Raw genomic sequence first — 21,829 nt, forward strand, 5'->3', positions numbered from 1 at the left:
AAACGAGACTTGGAAGAAGTAACAGTGTCAGCTAAATTGGGCGACTTGATGAGGTTAAATATGATAAGTAATATGATAAAAAATGTCAGTTTATTGGGCAAACATTTACATATGCATGTTGTGATGGGCTGATATTCATAAACATTTCATTGCTATGCAAATCTTTGAGTGTTTTACCTGTGTGTTCAGGTCCTCCAGGGCTGTCTGTGGACAAACAGGAGGTGACGGGTGTGGATGGAGACAGTGTCAGTGTTACTATGGAAACAACAAAAGACATAGGATGTTGTGTAAGATTGGGGGTTCCTGTGCATCAGAGAGATCAGTGAGTTTGCATGGGAGGCCTGTCCTGATCAGGGATGACACAGAAAATAAAACCTTCATTGTGACAATGAGTGGGCTGGAGAGGAAGGACACTGGCTGGTATTGGTGTGCTGCTGGAATCCTGCAGATTCCAGTTCATATTACTGTTAAACATAAGTAATTGATTTAAATCTGCCTGTGAATTATTTATGCTTGAATATAGATACATACTAATCAACCCAGCAGTTTCACTCACGAAGGGGTTTGTGCTTCTTTGTGGGGATAATCCCCTATTTATCAGCTGTTGTGAAACAGAGTTATTTATTGGGATTATTGTTTCAATGATAGTGGCACGGTGGTCCAGTAGGCGGCGCTGTTGCTTCACGCCTCCATGTTTAGGGGTTTGAATCTGGCTTCTGCTCTGTCTGTGTGGAGTCTGCATGTTCTCCACATGCTGTGTGGGTTTCCTCCAACAATCCAAAAACGCACAGTCAGGCTAATTGGTGTCTTTAATATTGAATGTGTGTCTTCTAGTTTATGATTAGTCTGTAATATGACAAAAATCACAGCGTTTTCCACAGACATACAGCCAGTCACTTGTCATGTATACAAATCCAGACAAATCCATGTAGCTTGCAACATAATTCAGGCATTTTTTCATCTTTGTGAGGATGAATTGTTACTAATGGTGTGCAGACTGACTAACATGTCTGTAGGTGGTTTTTCATTGCAGCGTAGACCAGTGTTACAGTTGTACTCTGTAATATCTGTTCCAGTGCTGCATCCATCCATTGTCTGAAACTGCTTGTCTAACTCAGGGTCCCTATGGGCGCAAGGCAGGGAACGTCCCATGACAGGGTGCCAACCCATTGCAGGACACGCTCACACTCCATTCCCTCGCACAAGCACACCTACCGGCAATTTGACAACTCCAATTAGCCTCAGCATGTTTTTGGACTGTGGGGGGAAATCAGAGTCCCTGGAGGGAACCCCACAATGACACAGGGGGAGCATGCAAACTCCATACACACGGAACTCCAGCGAAGACTTGAGTACACGTGCCAGAGGAGTGAGGCGACAGTGCAAACCCTGCTTTTTATTAACTATCCTTTCTCCTGTTTCTCTGCACATGATGAAGAAGGAGGGGATAATGAAAAACGGAGGTAAGCATTCAGCAGCATTTACAGTAGTGTGGGGGTCCAGCTAGCAGCATTTACCTGATCACACAGTAATGGGAAACTGTCATTTTAATTTTAAGGGAAAAAAATTTTTTTATTTCATTTTCTTAATAATAAACTTGAGATCCCATCCCATCCAGAGTGAGCCCTTGCCTTGTGCCCTGTGCTGCTGGGGAACAACTGCAGGCCTGTTTTTACAAAATAGTGCAACATGTTGTGTGATAATCTCTAGCTATTTTCATGCTCTTTGTTAATGTCTCCTGTTCCTCACATGTGTCCTGTGTAATAGTACAGATGTGGCTGTACCGTGTTTCTATAAAGCATGTAAGACTTTACTGTTCACATCCACCCTCTTATTCAGCTCTTTGGTCCAGCTGGCTCTGTATGTAGGACTGAGCTGATCGGTGCTGCTGTCGATTATCAAGGTGGTTTTACTTCAGTCAGAACAGATTCACTGTTTTGTTCTTCAGGTTTAAACCCTAAGGAGTAGGTTAAGTCCAGCCTTGGCTTCCAAGCTGACGTTTTTCTACATATGTGCTTGTGTATCATGGACAGTAAGAGGGGGCAGGCAAGGAGAGAATTTCTCTTTGGTGATCAATAGAGTGTTATTATTATAACGTCTAAAACGTATGATGGTCTGTCGATAAATCAATAACAATATGAATGAAGTCAATGTTTATCTAAAGAAATCAGAATGACAGTATATGTTATTTAACAACCTGAACACAACACGAAACGTTAGCAGTAACATATGATGCTCTGCTGCCTTCAGTGAAAGTCCTGACATAATGTCTTTTAACTGGAAACTGCCCCATGGCCGAGTGGTCTCATTCGCCCGACTCAACGTAAACAGCCTTCCGAAGTAAGGTGTATTCTGTTCTCCGAAGTAAGGCGTGGGTTCGAATCCAACTTCCGACAAAAGTTCTTCAATCACTACAGCAGCAACTGGTTAGTTCTAATTGCATTCTTTTATTTTTGCGTTTCAGGCAAAACTACATAACACTTAAAGACACTTCCGGCATGTAAATGGAGAACGAAATTATAGTTATACCGAATCTCCTACACACAATACCAAGGTTACCAACTTTGCTCAGCTGACCGGAGTCAGACGTTCAATTCGCCACAAGTCTGCACACCCAGACACACGGATATAAAACCTATGTAACAGTTGTGTTACCTTTTAAATAGTCTGTAGGTTTTGCAAACTACTCCAACGCCTTTGGTGTCGCTGATTTTACCTTTATACTAGTGTAAAATAGTGTAATGAACGAATCTGGGCGTGGTCACTCGCTGCAATGTTAATGGGGAACACCGGTGATTAGGATTGGGGTGGGGGAGGGAGAGTTATAAAGAGGATGCCTATGTGGGAGGGGGAGGGAGAAAAGGTCTTTCTTTGGTCTTGTAGGAAAACTGGGGGAGTTGGAGTAGCTGTCAGTCTGTGGGAAAAGGAACCGTGGTGTGTCCGTCGCCGGTGGTAGACTGGCCGCGGATGAAGTTATAGTTAGTTATGGGGGGGGATAATGCTTTTAGAAAGATAGCGGTTTAAAGGGCTGGCAGCGAAGTACAGCGGGGAGACGAACCCCGTGGACTGAGAGACCTCAACTTCTTTTCCCTGGAGAAAGCAGGGGGGGCCAGGTGTGCCTCTTTCCAGGGGAGTAACCGCTTTTAATGGTGTAATTTTGGAATGAATGAGCGTATGTTTGTGTATGAATTTTATCCCCGGATTGCGGTCGTGAGTAGGAGGGCGGGGTTAGAAGGTGCATCGGGAATGATTTGTTTGCTGTGTGTAAGGGTTTGCACGGGCGTTGTGATTTAAGCTTGCTGTGCTGTATATTTGGATTCTGAGTGGCGTGGGGGGAACTGTGGTTGTATCATTCCTAGTGAGATGAAGTTAGCCCTCGGGAAGGGGTTGTAATCCGGGGAATATTTAATAAAGATCTTCCTATATTTTGGTGTCCTTATTTGGTTGGACCTTCCCAGCCTCTTTAAATTAAAAAGGTGGTGGCAGCGAACTTCGACAAGTGCGCCCTGGTAGCGCACTTGTTACACTGGTGGCAGCGGTGGGATCCTGCAAAGGGGGAGGAGAGTGAAAAGAGAGAGAACAAGTTTTTTTTTCTCGTGTCCTTTTCCCCTGTGTATTAAACGACTTGAATTTTTATCATGTCACAAAGTGAGCAGGCAGCGTCGGCATCCGCCAGTTCTACATTAGAGTTCCCTCAACTCGGACAGCGTGAGTTATCGGGAGTAAGTGCTCGTGCCCTCAGTCGGCCGGTTTTTATGCCGGATACATTCACTGGGGTAAACCGGGAATGGTCAGATTGGGTAGAACAATTTGAGATGGCTGCAGTGGTTAATGGGTGGGATGAAGAAGTCAAGTTAAAGTTTATGTCTCTTTTACTTTCGGGTAAGGCACGAGAAGTCTATACGGGGCTGCCTCCGCAGGCTCGTATTACTTATGGGGCTTTAAAGGGGGCCATGCAGGGATGCATGGAACCCAGTGGGAGTACTGATTGGTATCGTGCAGAATTCTCATCTCGCATTCGTTTACCTCAAGAATCAGCTAGAGAATTTGGCACAGCGTTGCGAAGGCTTGTTATGCGAGCTTATCCACTGGTTGATTATGCTACTCAAGATATGTTGGCACGGGACCATTTTGTGGTTACTGTGGGGGCTGGAGATTTGCGTATTCAGCTACGTAGTGCCAAACCCTCCACTTTGGAGGATGCCATCAGCCTTGCAACTGAAATTGAGTCTATTAGACGGTTGGAGGGACATGCTGGTCCCTCGGCGGTACAGGTACGTGGTATAAGTGGATCAGGGTGGAATAAGGATCAGATGGAGACATTGTTGGGGGTGGTGGAGGGTTTGCGACAGGAGGTGCAGGCCCTGCGTGCAGAAGTGGTTACGTTAAAGGCCCGCAATAGTCCCCCTACTGCTGGTGAGAGCATAGTAGCTCCTTTGCAGTCATCCCGGGTAGCAGTGTCTGAGGCACTTCGGCCGGAGCGAATGGTGTGTTGGGAGTGTGGATGTGACAGACACCTAAAAAAGGATTGTCCCTATGTGTCGGGAAACTTTCGAGGGCGGGCACGGTAGGTCGTGTGCCCGCCCTGAAGCAGGAAGGCCCTGAGGTAGAAATTCCTCCAATGGCGAGTCTGTGTGGTCAAGGGCTATATATAGGTGCCCAGGTTGGGGGGGTTGAGGCATATTTATTGGTTGATACAGGGGCTCAGGTTTCAGTAGTGCCAAGGAGTTTTTGGGAGTCTGCCACAGGGGGGAGACCGGGGTTGGTGCCCTATGTTGGCGCTGTGGCTGTAGCGAATGGGGCTGAGCTTAAAATCTTGGGTAAATGGTGCACTGTGTGCCAATTTGAGTCTTTAGCCTTGGGGGTGGAATTTTTAGTGACTGATGGGGATATGCGAGATCTGTTGTTGGGGAATGACTTTTTAACCCAATATGGGGCAGTGATTGATTTAAAGGGGCAGAGTTGTCAGGTGATGGAGAAGATGGTGCCCCTAGTGGCACATGCCTCTAGTAAACAGCCCTGGATAGTGACCCTGAGTACTGATGTTATAGTCCCCCCACGGAGTGAGGTGGTCATTCCGGGAACAGTTAAAGTGGTGTCTGCCCACCCCTTAGTGGGGATGCTGGAACCTGCTCCATTATTAGCCAGCCGACATGATGTTTTGGTGGCACGGGTTGTTTGTCGTGTAACCCAAGGAGCTGTACCTGTAAGAGTGATTAATGTGACCGAAGATGAGTGTAAACTCAAGCGGGGAATGAAGGTGGGTTCATTGGTCACAGACATTGAAGTGGGGCAGACAGCTGTCCTCACAGATGGTGGGGGGCCCGAGCAGTGCTGGACGGGTGAGGAACTTTTCCAACATCTAGGTCTGGATAAAAAGGGACTCAGTTTAGCAGAATCGTGTGCAGTCCAGGCGATGTTACACCGACGAGCAGATGTTTTCAGCATGGGGCAGGCTGATTTGGGTAGAACGCAGCTGGCGATGCACACGGTTGACACTGGGGAGGCCCGGCCTATTAAAATGCCGGCTCGGCGAGTCCCTTTACATTTACAGAGAGAAGTGGATGACCAGATAAAGCAGATGTTGGAGGCGGATGTTATTCAGCCATCCCGTAGTCCATGGGCAGCGCCGATTGTACCTTTGCGAAAGAAGGATGGGGGCCTACGGCTCTGTGTTGATTATCGCCAGCTAAATGAGGTCACTCGTAAGGACGCCTATCCACTGCCGCGCATTGATGATGCGCTGGATAGTTTGTCTAATGCATCATGGTTCTCTACATTAGATCTTGCCAGTGGGTACTGGCAGGTAGAGATGCACCCGCGGGATAAACCCAAGACTGCATTTGTTACTAGGCAGGGCTTGTATGAATTTAACGTGCTTAGTTTTGGTTTATGTAATGCCCCCTCGACATTTCAGAGGTTGATGGATTTAGTCCTTGCTGACCTACAGTGGTCCACATGTTTGGTGTACCTTGATGATATTATTGTGTTTGGTCGATCATTCGAGGAACATCTTCAGCGATTGGATGAGGTATTGGGGAAGCTGCAGGGGGCAACTTTAAAAGTGAAACCAGCTAAGTGTGACCTGTTTGCTAAACAGGTACATTACTTAGGGCATGTTATCTCAGATGAGGGAATTACAGCTGACCCTGCAAAAATTAAGGCGGTCCAAGAATGGCCAGTACCTAGAAATCAAACTGAGGTGCGCAGTTTTGTGGGTTTAGCCTCGTATTATAGGAGGTTTATTAAAGGTTTTGCGGAGATTGCACGGCCCCTCCACCAGTTGACGGAGAAAGGGCGGAGATTTAAGTGGACTCCTGATTGTGATAAAGCTTTTTTAACCCTAAAAGCATGTTTAATTACATCCCCGGTGCTGGCTTACCCAGATCCAGGTAAACAGTTTGTGTTGGACACAGATGCCAGTGATGTGGGCATAGGTGCGGTGCTTTCTCAGACAACTGAGGGAGGTGAGAGAGTGGTAGCTTATGCCAGCCGGGCATTAACTAAGGCAGAGCGGAGGTATGCTACAACGAAGAAGGAGCTCCTAAGTATGGTCACCTTTATGAAGCATTTTCGACATTATCTCCTAGGGAGAGAATTTGTGTTGAGGACTGACCATAACTCGCTGCGGTGGCTGAATAATTTCCAGGGCCTGGAGGGTCAACTAGCTCGGTGGATGGAACAATTGGCCAGTTTTCATTATACAATTGTACATAGGGTAGGCAGGTTGCATGTGAATGCGGATGTGTTATCGAGGTTACCATCTTTTGGTGAGCAGGTGGGAGACCCGCAAGTCTGTGTCCTCCAAACTGCAGCCCAGAGGCCGGAGGAAGTGAATAATGTTGATGAGCTGCAGGAAGCACAGCAGGGAGACAGTGACATCCAGTTAATGATTAGTCTGAAACAAGGTGGGGTTAGTCGGGCTGAAGCTGCAAAGCATCTATGTTTAGAGTGTTATTTACCTGTATGGGATGAATTAGTGGTCCATGATGGGGTGCTGGTGAGGCAGGTGGGAGATCTGAAAGGGGTTAGTGGGGAACCCCTGGTGCAGTTAGTAGTCCCTGGGAACATGGTGCCGCGTATTCTGTACTGGCTGCATAACACTATGACTGGGGGGCATTTGGGGATACAGAAGGTACAGGCTAAGGTCCGGGAACGTTTTTTTTGGCCAGGGTGGTCGGGGGACGTCCGTCGGTGGTGCAGGGAATGTAGGGAGTGTGCATCACGGAAGGAGACAGGTGTGGCCATACGAGCTCCATTAGTTTCCACAGTGACTGCACGCCCTTATGAAAGGGTGGCTTTGGACATATTGGGTCCTCTTCCAGAGACTGAGAGGGGAAATAAATACATTTTAGTGATTGGTGACTACTTTTCGAAGTGGACCGAAGCTTTTCCCCTAGGGAATCAAGAGGCAGTGACGGTAGCAAAGGTATTGGTGGAGGAATGGGTGTGTCGCTATGGCTGCCCTCGTAGTTTACATTCAGATCAGGGGAGAAATTTTGAGTCACTGGTATTTCAAGAATTGTGCCAACTACTAGAAATAAATAAGACTCGTACATCCCCATATTCACCACAGTCTGATGGCCTGGTTGAAAGGTTTAATCGTACTCTTGTAACAATGTTATCACTGTTTGTTAATCAGAATCAGTCGAATTGGGACACTTTGTTGCCCTTTGTGATGATGGCATATCGAAGCAGTGTACATGCCAGTACAGGATTTACCCCGTATAAAGTTTTGTTTGCCCGGGAAATGATTTTACCGGTGGATGTCATGTTGAATTTGGATCATGGTGAAAGATTAAAACCCATGTCAGAGTATGTGTCTAGTGTGTCTCAGACATTAGCGACTGTGGTGGAGGCTGTGAAAAAGCATCAGGGGGAGGCATCACATAGACAGAAACGGTGTTACGATTTTAGAGCACAGCCACAGTTCTATTCTGTGGGTGAGTTGGTATGGATGCGGGATAAGGCTAGAAGGAGGGGTGTTTGTCCTAAGTTACAGCGGCGGTTTAAGGGACCATTTAAGGTTAAAGAGAGGATCTCTGAGGTGCTGTATAGGGTGTGTCCAGAAAAAGGGGGGGGGGACACTATTGTTCATGTCAACCGACTAAAACCTTGTGTGCCTTCCTCTTTTGAGGTGTCTCCATCTTCCAGGGGGTCTGGGCCTGTGTGGAAGGAGTGGAGGCGGCGAGGTAAAGGTCGTACAGGACCTCCAGAGGTTCATTCCCCGGCTAGTTGGATTTACCTCCAGTCTGGAACTCCCCAAGGAAGAGTCTCAGAGGAACAATCGGTAAAGGCTCCTGCGGCTGGTTCCCAGTTAGAAGATCCAGGAGCAACAGAGGATATTGCAGCATCGAGCTGTATGATGGAGCTGGAGAGTGAAGCCCGGGAAGAGTTGGCTGTGCAAGTGGGGTCTAGTGGCCCTACTGCTGTGATTGTGCAAGGGGATTTGGTTGACACAGGGGGTGGTCCTCGACCTCAGAGATGGCAACTGAGGCGAGAGAGACGGTTGCCTGTCTGGACCAAGGATTATGACATGCAGTGACTCGAGGACGAGTCCTCTCCGGTTGAAGGGGGGGATAGTGTAATGAACGAATCTGGGCGTGGTCACTCGCTGCCATGTTAATGGGGAACACCGGTGATTAGGATTGGGGTGGGGGAGGGAGAGTTATAAAGAGGATGCCTATGTGGGAGGGGGAGGGAGAAAAGGTCTTTCTTTGGTCTTGTAGGAAAACTGGGGGAGTTGGAGTAGCTGTCAGTCTGTGGGAAAAGGAACCGTGGTGTGTCCGTCGCAGGTGGTAGACTGGCCGCGGATGAAGTTATAGTTAGTTATGGGGGGGGATAATGCTTTTAGAAAGATAGCGGTTTAAAGGGCTGGCAGCGAAGTACAGCGGGGAGACGAACCCCGTGGACTGAGAGACCTCAACTTCTTTTCCCTGGAGAAAACGGGGGGGGCCAGGTGTGCCTCTTTCCAGGGGAGTAACCGCTTTTAATGGTGTAATTTTGGAATGAATGAGCGTATGTTTGTGTATGAATTTTATCCCCGGATTGCGGTCGTGAGTAGGAGGGCGGGGTTAGAAGGTGCATCGGGAATGATTTGTTTGCTGTGTGTAAGGGTTTGCACGGGCGTTGTGATTTAAGCTTGCTGTGCTGTATATTTGGATTCTGAGTGGCGTGGGGGGAACTGTGGTTGTATCATTCCTAGTGAGATGAAGTTAGCCCTCGGGAAGGGGTTGTAATCCGGGGAATATTTAATAAAGATCTTCCTATATTTTGGTGTCCTTATTTGGTTGGACCTTCCCAGCCTCTTTAAATTAAAAAGGTGGTGGCAGCGAACTTCGACAAGTGCGCCCTGGTAGCGCACTTGTTACAATAGACTTGCCGTAAGATTTCTTTGCGCCAGCCTGAGAGTCTGAAAACACGTCACACCAGATGCATGAGAGATGGAAACCTGGAATATTCAGTCGAATTAGATCAAATATGATACTAAGTTAGTACTAAGTTAAAATATGTTCCGGACTTGTAACATGCACCCATGATTTGGAACAGTGGCCAGGCTGTCTCTGGCCACGCCCCCTACAGTCAGTCCGGCCCCTGCCTTTTCCAGCGTCGAGTCGGGAAACTTCGACGCGTTTCGTACCGCTGGCACGAGTTCGGCTGCTTCGTTTCAAAATGTTTAATGTAGAACAGCGCTATGAAAGCAAATGTTAAAAGACATTATGTCAGGACTTTCACTGAAGGCAGCAGAGCATCATATGTTACTGCTAACGTTCCGTGTTGTGTTCAGGTTGTTAAATAACATATACTGTCATTCTGATTTCTTTAGATAAACATTGACTTCATTCATATTGTTATTGATTTATCGACAGACCATCATACGTTTTAGACGTTATAATAATAACACTCTATTGATCACCAAAGGGAAATTCTCTCCTTGCCTGCCCCCTCTTACTGTCCATGATACACAAGCACATATGTAGAAAAACATCAGCTTGGAAGCCAAGGCTGGACTTAACCTACTCCTTAGGGCTTAACTGGAAACTGCCGCATGGCCGAGTGGTCTCATTCGCCCGACTCAACGTAAACAGCCTTCCGAAGTAAGGTGTATTCTATTCTCCGAAGTAAGGCGTGGGTTTGAATCCAACTTCCGACAAAAGTTCTTCAATCACTACAGCAGCAACAGGTTAGCTCTAATTGCTTTCTTTTATTTTTGCGTTTCAGGCAAAACTACATAACACTTAAAGACACTTCCGGCATGTAAATGGAGAACGAAATTATAGTTATACCGAATCTCCTACACACAATACCAAGGTTACCAACTTTGCTCAGCTGACCGGAGTCAGACGTTCAATTCGCCACAAGTCTGCACACCCAGACACACGGATATAAAACCTATGTAACAGTTGTGTTACCTTTTAAATAGTCTGTAGGTTTTGCAAACTACTCCAACGCCTTTGGTGTCGCTGATTTTACCTTTATACTAGTGTAAAATAGACTTGCCGTAAGATTTCTTTGCGCCAGCCTGAGAGTCTGAAAACACGTCACACCAGATGCATGAGAGATGGAAACCTGGAATATTCAGTCGAATTAGATCAAATATGATGCTAAGTTAGTACTAAGTTAAAATATGTTCCGGACTTGTAACATGCACCCATGATTTGGAACAGTGGCCAGGCTGTCTCTGGCCACGCCCCCTACAGTCAGTCCGGCCCCTGCCTTTTCCAGCGTCGAGTCGGGAAACTTCGACGCGTTTCGTACCGCTGGCACGAGTTCGGCTGCTTCGTTTCAAAATGTTTAATGTAGAACAGCGCTATGAAAGCAAATGTTAAAAGACATTATGTCAGGACTTTCACTGAAGGCAGCAGAGCATCATATGTTACTGCTAACGTTTCGTGTTGTGTTCAGGTTGTTAAATAACATATACTGTCATTCTGATTTCTTTAGATAAACATTGACTTCATTCATATTGTTATTGATTTATCGACAGACCATCATACGTTTTAGACGTTATAATAATAACACTCTATTGATCACCAAAGAGAAATTCTCTCCTTGCCTGCCCCCTCTTACTGTCCATGATACACAAGCACATATGTAGAAAAACGTCAGCTTGGAAGCCAAGGCTGGACTTAACCTTCTCCTTAGGGCTTAACTGGAAACTGGCTCATGGCCGAGTGGTCTCATTCGCACGACTCAACGTAAACAGCCTTCCGAAGTAAGGTGTATTCTGTTCTCCGAAGTAAGGCGTGGGTTCGAATCCAACTTCCGACAAAAGTTCTTCAATCACTACAGCAGCAACTGGTTAGCTCTAATTGCTTTCTTTTATTTTTGCGTTTCAGGCAAAACTACATAACACTTAAAGACACTTCCGGCATGTAAATGGAGAACGAAATTATAGTTATACCGAATCTCCTACACACAATACCAAGGTTACCAACTTTGCTCAGCTGACCGGAGTCAGACGTTCAATTCGCCACAAGTCTGCACACCCAGACACACGGATATAAAACCTATGTAACAGTTGTGTTACCTTTTAAATAGTCTGTAGGTTTTGCAAACTACTCCAACGCCTTTGGTGTCGCTGATTTTACCTTTATACTAGTGTAAAATAGACTTGCCGTAAGATTTCTTTGCGCCAGCCTGAGAGTCTGAAAACACGTCACACCAGATGCATGAGAGATGGAAACCTGGAATATTCAGTCGAATTAGATCAAATATGATGCTAAGTTAGTACTAAGTTAAAATATGTTCCGGACTTGTAACATGCACCCATGATTTGGAACAGTGGCCAGGCTGTCTCTGGCCACGCCCCCTACAGTCAGTCCGGCCCCTGCCTTTTCCAGCGTCGAGTCGGGAAACTTCGACGCGTTTCGTACCGCTGGCACGAGTTCGGCTGCTTCGTTTCAAAATGTTTAATGTAGAACAGCGCTATGAAAGCAAATGTTAAAAGACATTTTGTCAGGACTTTCACTGAAGGCAGCAGAGCATCATATGTTACTGCTAACGTTTCGTGTTGTGTTCAGGTTGTTAAATAACATATACTGTCATTCTGATTTCTTTAGATAAACATTGACTTCATTCATATTGTTATTGATTTATCGACAGACCATCATACGTTTTAGACGTTATAATAATAACACTCTATTGATCACCAAAGAGAAATTCTCTCCTTGCCTGCCCCCTCTTACTGTCCATGATACACAAGCACATATGTAGAAAAACGTCAGCTTGGAAGCCAAGGCTAGACTTAACCTACTCCTTAGGGCTTAACTGGAAACTGCCCCATGGCCGAGTGGTCTCATTCGCCCGACTCAACGTAAACAGCCTTCCGAAGTAAGGTGTATTCTGTTCTCCGAAGTAAGGCGTGGGTTCAAATCCAACTTCCGACAAAAGTTCTTCAATCACTACAGCAGCAACAGGTTAGCTCTAATTGCTTTCTTTTATTTTTGCGTTTCAGGCAAAACTACATAACACTTAAAGACACTTCCGGCATGTAAATGGAGAACGAAATTATAGTTATACCGAATCTCCTACACACAATACCAAGGTTACCAACTTTGCTCAGCTGACCGGAGTCAGACGTTCAATTCGCCACAAGTCTGCACACCCAGACACACGGATATGAAACCTATGTAACAGTTGTGTTACCTTTTAAATAGTCTGTAGGTTTTGCAAACTACTCCAACGCCTTTGGTGTCGCTTATTTTACCTTTATACTAGTGTAAAATAGACTTGCCGTAAGATTTCTTTGCGCCAGCCTGAGAGTCTGAAAACACGTCACACCAGATGCATGAGAGATGGAAACCTGGAATATTCAGTCGAATTAGATCAAATATGATGCTAAGTTAGTACTAAGTTAAAATATGTTCCGGACTTGTAACATGCACCCATGATTTGGAACAGTGGCCAGGCTGTCTCTGGCCACGCCCCCTACAGTCAGTCCGGCCCCTGCCTTTTCCAGCGTCGAGTCGGGAAACTTCGACGCGTTTCGTACCGCTGGCACGAGTTCGGCTGCTTCGTTTCAAAATGTTTAATGTAGAACAGCGCTATGAAAGCAAATGTTAAAAGACATTATGTCAGGACTTTCACTGAAGGCAGCAGAGCATCATATGTTACTGCTAACGTTCCGTGTTGTGTTCAGGTTGTTAAACAACATATACTGTCATTCTGATTTCTTTAGATAAACATTGACTTCATTCATATTGTTATTGATTTATCGACAGACCATCATACGTTTTAGACGTTATAATAATAATACTCTATTGATCACCAAAGAGAAATTCTCTCCTTGCCTGCCCCCTCTTACTGTCCATGATACACAAGCACATATGTAGAAAAACGTCAACTTGGAAGCCAAGGCTGGACTTAACCTACTCCTTAGGGCTTAACTGGAAACTGCCCCATGGCCGAGTGGTCTCATTCGCCCGACTCAACGTAAACAGCCTTCCGAAGTAAGGTGTATTCTGTTCTCCGAAGTAAGGCGTGGGTTCGAATCCAACTTCCAACAAAAGTTCTTCAATCACTACAGCAGCAACTGGTTAGCTCTAATTGCTTTCTTTTATTTTTGCGTTTCAGGCAAAACTACATAACACTTAAAGACACTTCCGGCATGTAAATGGAGAACGAAATTATAGTTATACCGAATCTCCTACACACAATACCAAGGTTACCAACTTTGCTCAGCTGACCGGAGTCAGACGTTCAATTCGCCACAAGTCTGCACACCCAGACACACGGATATAAAACCTATGTAACAGTTGTGTTACCTTTTAAATAGTCTGTAGGTTTTGCAAACTACTCCAACGCCTTTGGTGTCGCTGATTTTACCTTTATACTAGTGTAAAATAGACTTGCCGTAAGATTTCTTTGCGCCAGCCTGAGAGTCTGAAAACACGTCACACCAGATGCATGAGAGATGGAAACCTGGAATATTCAGTCGAATTAGATCAAATATGATGCTAAGTTAGTACTAAGTTAAAATATGTTCCGGACTTGTAACATGCACCCATGATTTGGAACAGTGGCCAGGCTGTCTCTGGCCACGCCCCCTACAGTCAGTCCGGCCCCTGCCTTTTCCAGCGTCGAGTCGGGAAACTTCGACGCGTTTCGTACCGCTGGCACGAGTTCGGTTGCTTCGTTTCAAAATGTTTAATGTGGAACAGCGCTATGAAAGCAAATGTTAAAAGACATTATGTCAGGACTTTCACTGAAGGCAGCAGAGCATCATATGTTACTGCTAACGTTCCGTGTTGTGTTCAGGTTGTTAAATAACATATACTGTCATTCTGATTTCTTTAGATAAACATTGACTTCATTCATATTGTTATTGATTTATCGACAGACCATCATACGTTTTAGACGTTATAATAATAACACTCTATTGATCACCAAAGAGAAATTCTCTCCTTGCCTGCCCCCTCTTACTGTCCATGATACACAAGCACATATGTAGAAAAACGTCAGCTTGGAAGCCAAGGCTGGACTTAACCTACTCCTTAGGGCTTAACTGGAAACTGCCGCATGGCCGAGTGGTCTCATTCGCCCGACTCAACGTAAACAGCCTTCCGAAGTAAGGTGTATTCTGTTCTCCGAAGTAAGGCGTGGGTTCGAATCCAACTTCCGACAAAAGTTCTTCAATCACTACAGCAGCAACTGGTTAGCTCTAATTGCTTTCTTTTATTTTTGCGTTTCAGGCAAAACTACATAACACTTAAAGACACTTCCGGCATGTAAATGGAGAACGAAATTATAGTTATACCGAATCTCCTACACACAATACCAAGGTTACCAACTTTGCTCAGCTGACCGGAGTCAGACGTTCAATTCGCCACAAGTCTGCACACCCAGACACACGGATATAAAACCTATGTAACAGTTGTGTTACCTTTTAAATAGTCTGTAGGTTTTGCAAACTACTCCAACGCCTTTGGTGTCGCTGATTTTACCTTTATACTAGTGTAAAATAGACTTGCCGTAAGATTTCTTTGCGCCAGCCTGAGAGTCTGAAAACACGTCACACCAGATGCATGAGAGATGGAAACCTGGAATATTCAGTCGAATTAGATCAAATATGATGCTAAGTTAGTACTAAGTTAAAATATGTTCCGGACTTGTAACATGCACCCATGATTTGGAACAGTGGCCAGGCTGTCTCTGGCCACGCCCCCTACAGTCAGTCCGGCCCCTGCCTTTTCCAGCGTCGAGTCGGGAAACTTCGACGCGTTTCGTACCGCTGGCACGAGTTCGGCTGCTTCGTTTCAAAATGTTTAATGTAGAACAGCGCTATGAAAGCAAATGTTAAAAGACATTATGTCAGGACTTTCACTGAAGGCAGCAGAGCATCATATGTTACTGCTAACGTTTCGTGTTGTGTTCAGGTTGTTAAATAACATATACTGTCATTCTGATTTCTTTAGATAAACATTGACTTCATTCATATTGTTATTGATTTATCGACAGACCATCATACGTTTTAGACGTTATAATAATAACACTCTATTGATCACCAAAGAGAAATTCTCTCCTTGCCTGCCCCCTCTTACTGTCCATGATACACAAGCACATATGTAGAAAAACGTCAGCTTGGAAGCCAAGGCTGGACTTAACCTACTCCTTAGGGCTTAACTGGAAACTGCCGCATGGCCGAGTGGTCTCATTCGCCCGACTCAACGTAAACAGCCTTCCGAAGTAAGGTGTATTCTGTTCTCCGAAGTAAGGCGTGGGTTCGAATCCAACTTCCGACAAAAGTTCTTCAATCACTACAGCAGCAACTGGTTAGCTCTAATTGCTTTCTTTTATTTTTGCGTTTCAGGCAAAACTACATAACACTTAAAGACACTTCCGGCATGTAAATGGAGAACGAAATTATAGTTATACCGAATCTCCTACACACAATACCAAGGTTACCAACTTTGCTCAGCTGACCGGAGTCAGACGTTCAATTCGCCACAAGTCTGCACACCCAAACACACGGATATAAAACCTATGTAACAGTTGTGTTACCTTTTAAATAGTCTGTAGGTTTTGCAAACTACTCCAACGCCTTTGGTGTCGCTGATTTTACCTTTATACTAGTGTAAAATAGACTTGCCGTAAGATTTCTTTGCGCCAGCCTGAGAGTCTGAAAACACGTCACACCAGATGCATGAGAGATGGAAACCTGGAATATTCAATCGAATTAGATCAAATATGATGCTAAGTTAGTACTAAGTTAAAATATGTTCCGGACTTGTAACATGCACCCATGATTTGGAACAGTGGCCAGGCTGTCTCTGGCCACGCCCCCTACAGTCAGTCCGGCCCCTGCCTTTTCCAGCGTCGAGTCGGGAAACTTCGACGCGTTTCGTACCGCTGGCACGAGTTCGGCTGCTTCGTTTCAAAATGTTTAATGTAGAACAGCGCTATGAAAGCAAATGTTAAAAGACATTATGTCAACTTCCGACAAAAGTTCTTCAATCACTACAGCAGCATCTGAGCAACTGGTTGGCTCTAATTGCTTCGTTTTATTTTTGCGTCTGTCTTTGCACCTTATCTGTTTGGCACTATCTGCAGACATCGTAACACTGTCTGGCTCTTGTTCCGAAAAAACATTATCAAAAGAAGGAAAAAAGAATATTTAAAGAAGACAAAAAAATCATCCAAATGGAAAAAACTTAACAAAAAAAAACAATATCCGAAGAAGAAGGAAAAACATCCAAAGGGAAAAAAGAAGAACTGAAGGGACAACGAGGTAGGGGGAAATACAAATTTCGTTTCGTTGGAGTGCCAAGCTGTGAAAGGCATTTGGCCAGAAGCCAAGGTAAGTGTTGTACCTGTTATTTAAAAAAAGCAGTTTTCAAAATGCTGCTTTATAATCGTTTGAGATAGTCAGCCAGTGTGACTAGTGAAGGCGTTTTGAGTTTACCTACATAAAGTTTTATTTCTATTTCTATTCTATTTTTATTTCTTGCGTCACGCAAGACGGTGAGGCCGGGACATAAATACCCTGTGTCACGTGGGACCTCGGGACGCTCCAGTGGGCCAATCTAATTAAGAACTGAGTCCATGAGCCTCCATATTCCCGTCTCTTTAGCCCAACAGAACTTTTCTCAGCATGACACTGACATCAGGTATATGAGTTCAGCCCCCATATCTATGGCCCACGGGAAGCAGGGGGAGGGGCAATATTCCCTGCCCAGTTTGGTTCCTTCACTCTGAAAGTTTTCCCTTGATGCTTTCCGCCTCTTCTCTTTGAGCAGGTCTGTGATATATAATGTTATAGGTGGTTTATCGCATCAAGCCTTATTCCTACCCAGTGGTGCTGTAAATTCATTAGTGTGGAATGGCGTAGTGTGAACCGGTGTATGTGTCCACTTGTGTTTGGATTTGCTTGCAAAATGTCTTTTTGTGTATTTGGTTTTGAAGACAGTACTATATTGAACAGACTTTCCTGAAGCTTTAGTGAAATAGTGGGCTTATTTTGCATATGAACTTCAAAGCTGGAGATTTTAGGTCCAGGGAGTACAAATCCAGACCAAGATTTTGTTTTAACCAACCAGTTGAGTGCTCTGTGAATGTGACTTCTTATACTACTGGTTGGTTGAAACAAAATCTTGGTCTGGATTTGTACCCTGTGGACTGGAAGTCTCCACCTCTGATGAACTTACAGTTTTGAGAACAGAGTCGCAGTCTCAGCAGATTTGCTTTTATTGTAACTCTGGATAAGAAAGATTTCACCGTGTTTAAATGTTGGTGCCTTTAAATTAAACTACAAAATATTCAGTGTTTATTCTGTTATTTTCAAACTAGCAAACAAGTGTTCATTTTGTAGAAAGGTTACATATTTGTTAAATCAGTATTTGTCAGTGCCTATAAATTAAATACTTAATTTGCACAGCCCAATGGAATACTCAAAATTAAACATCAAACAAACCTATGTCAGAAATTATTTCAATTTAGACTATTGATAAGCCAATGTTCATGATATATCAGGAGATTTTTTAAACTGCCATATTTGAAAGGTTACCTCATTGATGACATTTATCAGCACTGCTCTTACCTGAAAGATATCAGCAGAAATGCACTGTGGACAGGTATCTGCCCGCTGTGTTTACAGTGTCTTGAAGTCCTTAAATCAACAGTGTCAAGTTTGTTTGGACAAAGTTTGTTTTTTTTTTCCTTTGCATGTTTTTCCTTCTTCTTCGGATATAATTTTTTTGTTAATTTTTTTCCCTTGGATGTTTTTTTTGTCTTCTTTAAATATTATTTTTTTCCTTCTTTTGATAATGTTTTTTCGGAACAAGAGCCATACAGTGTTACGATGTCTGCAGATAGCGCCAACTGAACGCAGTGAAGCAGTATCACCTAGGGCATACTCTTGAACCACCCGCAAAGTCCCCTTGTTAGTTACGTATACATCCATCCCACCATCCATTTTCCAAACCGCTTATCCTACTGGGTCGCGGGGGGTCCGGAGCCTATCCCGGAAGCACTGGGCACGGGGCACGGAACAACCCAGAATGGGGGGCCAGCCCATCGCAGGGCACACTCACGCACCATTCCTGATTATATTATTGCACTATATAAATAAAAAGTAAACTTAATACCAGTTGTGGTAATAAAGTGCACAGAGAGTAAGAGAGAGAAGGGCTTCACATAAACTTATGTTCATTAGCGTTTAGTATTCTGATGGCTTGGGGGTAGAAGCTGTTATTAAATCTGGTTGTTCTGCAATGCATACTGCGGTAACGTTTACCAGAGGGCAGAAGTTCAAACAGCTTATGGGTGCGTGGGATCTTTTACGATCTTAATGGATCTATTGTGGCAACGTGAGTAGTGAAGTTCTTGAACCGATGGGAGAGAGCCTGGAGAATTATTTTCTCTGTCATCCTCACCACTCTCTGAAGCGTCTTCTGTTCAGCTGTAGAAATTAACATTAAAGTGTCATTTGTATTAAATATAATTATGCATATGTAGAACTAGGGATATGATCCTATTAAGTATGACAGTTCTGTCTTATTAATACAGGATCGACATCCACAGTAACTGTGTTTATCTATCCATCTGTGTGCATGTGTGTGTGTGTATGTGTGTGTGTGTGTGTGTGTGTGTGTGTGTGTGTGTGTGTGTGCGAGCGGGTATACCTGTCCTTATGGGGACACAATGTCCCCATAACGTGATAAATAGCCGTTTTTTTCCCTTATGGGGACTGGTTTCCTGGTCCCCATAAGGGAAAACTCTATTTTATAAAAATCTGTGACTGCTATGGAAAAACTAGAAATGCAAAATCTCTTGTATTTTGCTTGGTTACTTATGGTTATGGCAGGGTGGGGGTTAAGCTTGTCATAGTTAGTGTTAGCATTTATCCCATAGATGTGAATGAGCTCGCCCCATAAAGATAGGTATACCCTATGTGTGTGTGTGTGTCCCATATTGCCTGGGCTTCAGGATACCTCATAACCCGGAACTTCATCAGAAGTAGTTAGAAAATGGATGGATGGATGGATGGATGGATGGACGGACAGATCAATAAAAGTACAGGACATCCATTTTACAAAGAACCGTGAACACTAAATGTGTGCACTGGTCATGCTCCTGGAAATTAAACTTCTTTTCTGAAAAGCAGCATGTTCATAAATTAGCTGCTGTTATACCTTGGGGAAACAAATGCAGATGAAACTGTAAAACAAACTGCAGTGGCAAAACAGTTCTGGCTGCCCGCCAGCCCTTCTGCCTGTGCTGCCCTGCCTGCCTACCCTCCTGCCCATGACATCCTGTCGGCGACATGCCACAAAGCAACCCTTCTTTGCCACAGGAAATGTCTGGTGCAATTTCTTTTTTAATTGTACATGTCAATTGCATAATACCTTAAACTAATTCTTTATTATTTCTATCATCATCATCATCATCATCATCATCCTGATAAGTATTTCATTAGTATTCCACGGTATTTTGATTTTTCAGGAATCATTGTGTGTACTGTATACTTTTAAATTAGTTTGCACTATATGTAGTGTCTCTGCACCTGTGCCTTACGTACTTGCTGCAGCTTGCACAACAACTTCTCTCAGGCATCAGTATAGTTTATCTAATGCAATATTTGTTGTTTGTTTATTAAGTGGTTTTAGGTATTTTGTGTGTTCCACTTAATTTAGTGTAATTAGTCCTAATTGACTCAGGTTTAGTTTGATATTTCCTTCTGTTTGTTCCTCTGCATCATGCTACTGTCATAACATGTCAATGTCTTACCTAACTTTTGTGCATTATGTTTTGGAGAGAAAAAAATCATGACTTTTTTTTTTAGATTCATCCACTGATTCTATCACCTCTGACACATCCCCCCTCAATATTTATTTGTTTGTTTGTTTATGTATTTGCTTGGGGGGTGGAATTAACAAACAGAAATAACTGAATGAATCAGGGTAGTGAAGAACATTTATAAACTTATAATTTTGGTATTGGTATGATCCTGTTCTGATTAGTTAGCCGAGGGAGTAAATCATCAGGAGTTTCATCTCTCAAACTCCTACTACACTCACTCAGCATCACAGTATGGACTCCCCAATGCAACTGATCTGCACGTACTCTGGGAGGAAACCTGGTTCGGGAACAGCACCATGCAGGACAGACGAGCTCTACAGAGGGTTGTGCGATCAGCTGAGCGCACCATCTGCACCGAGCTCCCTGACCTGCACTCAGTCTACAGCAGGCGGTGCTGGACCAAGGCCAAGAAGATCGTGAAGGACCTCAGCCATCCCAATAATGGACTGTTCATTTCATTAGAATCTGTAGAAATTGTGGATAAACTTGTTCTACTTTACTGACACTGTGCAAAAGTCTCTGACCACTGACTGCTATTGTTAAAACTTAAATTGCATCCATTACAAAACTAAAACAATATTTTGAAGCAACTTAAGTTTAATTTAATTAATTAAATTTTATTTTAATATAAATGTAAGTAATTAGTCAACATGTTTCAATAGCTATGATTATGTACATTACAAACCTAAAATAATATTTTGAAGCAGCTTAAGTTTAATTTAATTAATTAAATTTTATTTTAATATAAATGTAAGTAATTAGTTAACATGTTTCAATAGCTGTGATTATGTACTTTACTCAGTCTAGGAGCCATCAGGATATGCAAATGTTATTTATCCAAACCACTGTGAAACGAACAGTGTTGATGATGACTGGACTGTTTCTTTATTCAACTAAAAGTAATGAATCAAATCTAATCTTTATTTATGACTTTTTTTAATTTTATTTTATCCCCAGTGCTTCGAGCAGGTATTTCCTGCTCTGCCCCGTGTGCAAGAAGACACAGCCAAGCCTCTCAGTGCATCTGGCTAGGGTGTGCATGAAGAGGTCTTCGAAAGAGGCCATCCAGGAAGTGATGGAGAAGGAAAAGCAGAATTCCCTTGAACTTCTGCAGTGGGGCAGGGTCTTCAGCTACAGGCTGAACTTCAGCTACATTATGCCTGTCAAAGTGTGTCAGCTTAGCCATTTCAGAACCTCTGCTAAAATCATCCTAGTATTTGTAACGACCATCCAGTGCAGCCATGTATTTTTTGACTTGGCCACTAGCACACCTCATACAATACAGCTAGTCAATCTGTCACTGACTTTTTAAACCAGTATAATTAATTATTTAATTGAGCTGTTGGTGAAATTTAACAAAATCATGGAACGGCTGAGGTGCCCCTGGGGAGAAGTTTGGGAACTGAAGCGGTGTTCATCTAGCCATCCAACTAGATATCAGTAACGCTTTAGAAAACAGAAGAAGTTATTACTAGTTTTTATTGTGTTACTCTTAATTTGCACATGTTCTAATGTTAAATTGTGTCATTTA

The sequence above is a fragment of the Brienomyrus brachyistius genome, chromosome 11 (assembly GCF_023856365.1).
Source record: "Brienomyrus brachyistius isolate T26 chromosome 11, BBRACH_0.4, whole genome shotgun sequence".
In the NCBI taxonomy this organism is placed as follows: domain Eukaryota; kingdom Metazoa; phylum Chordata; class Actinopteri; order Osteoglossiformes; family Mormyridae; genus Brienomyrus; species Brienomyrus brachyistius.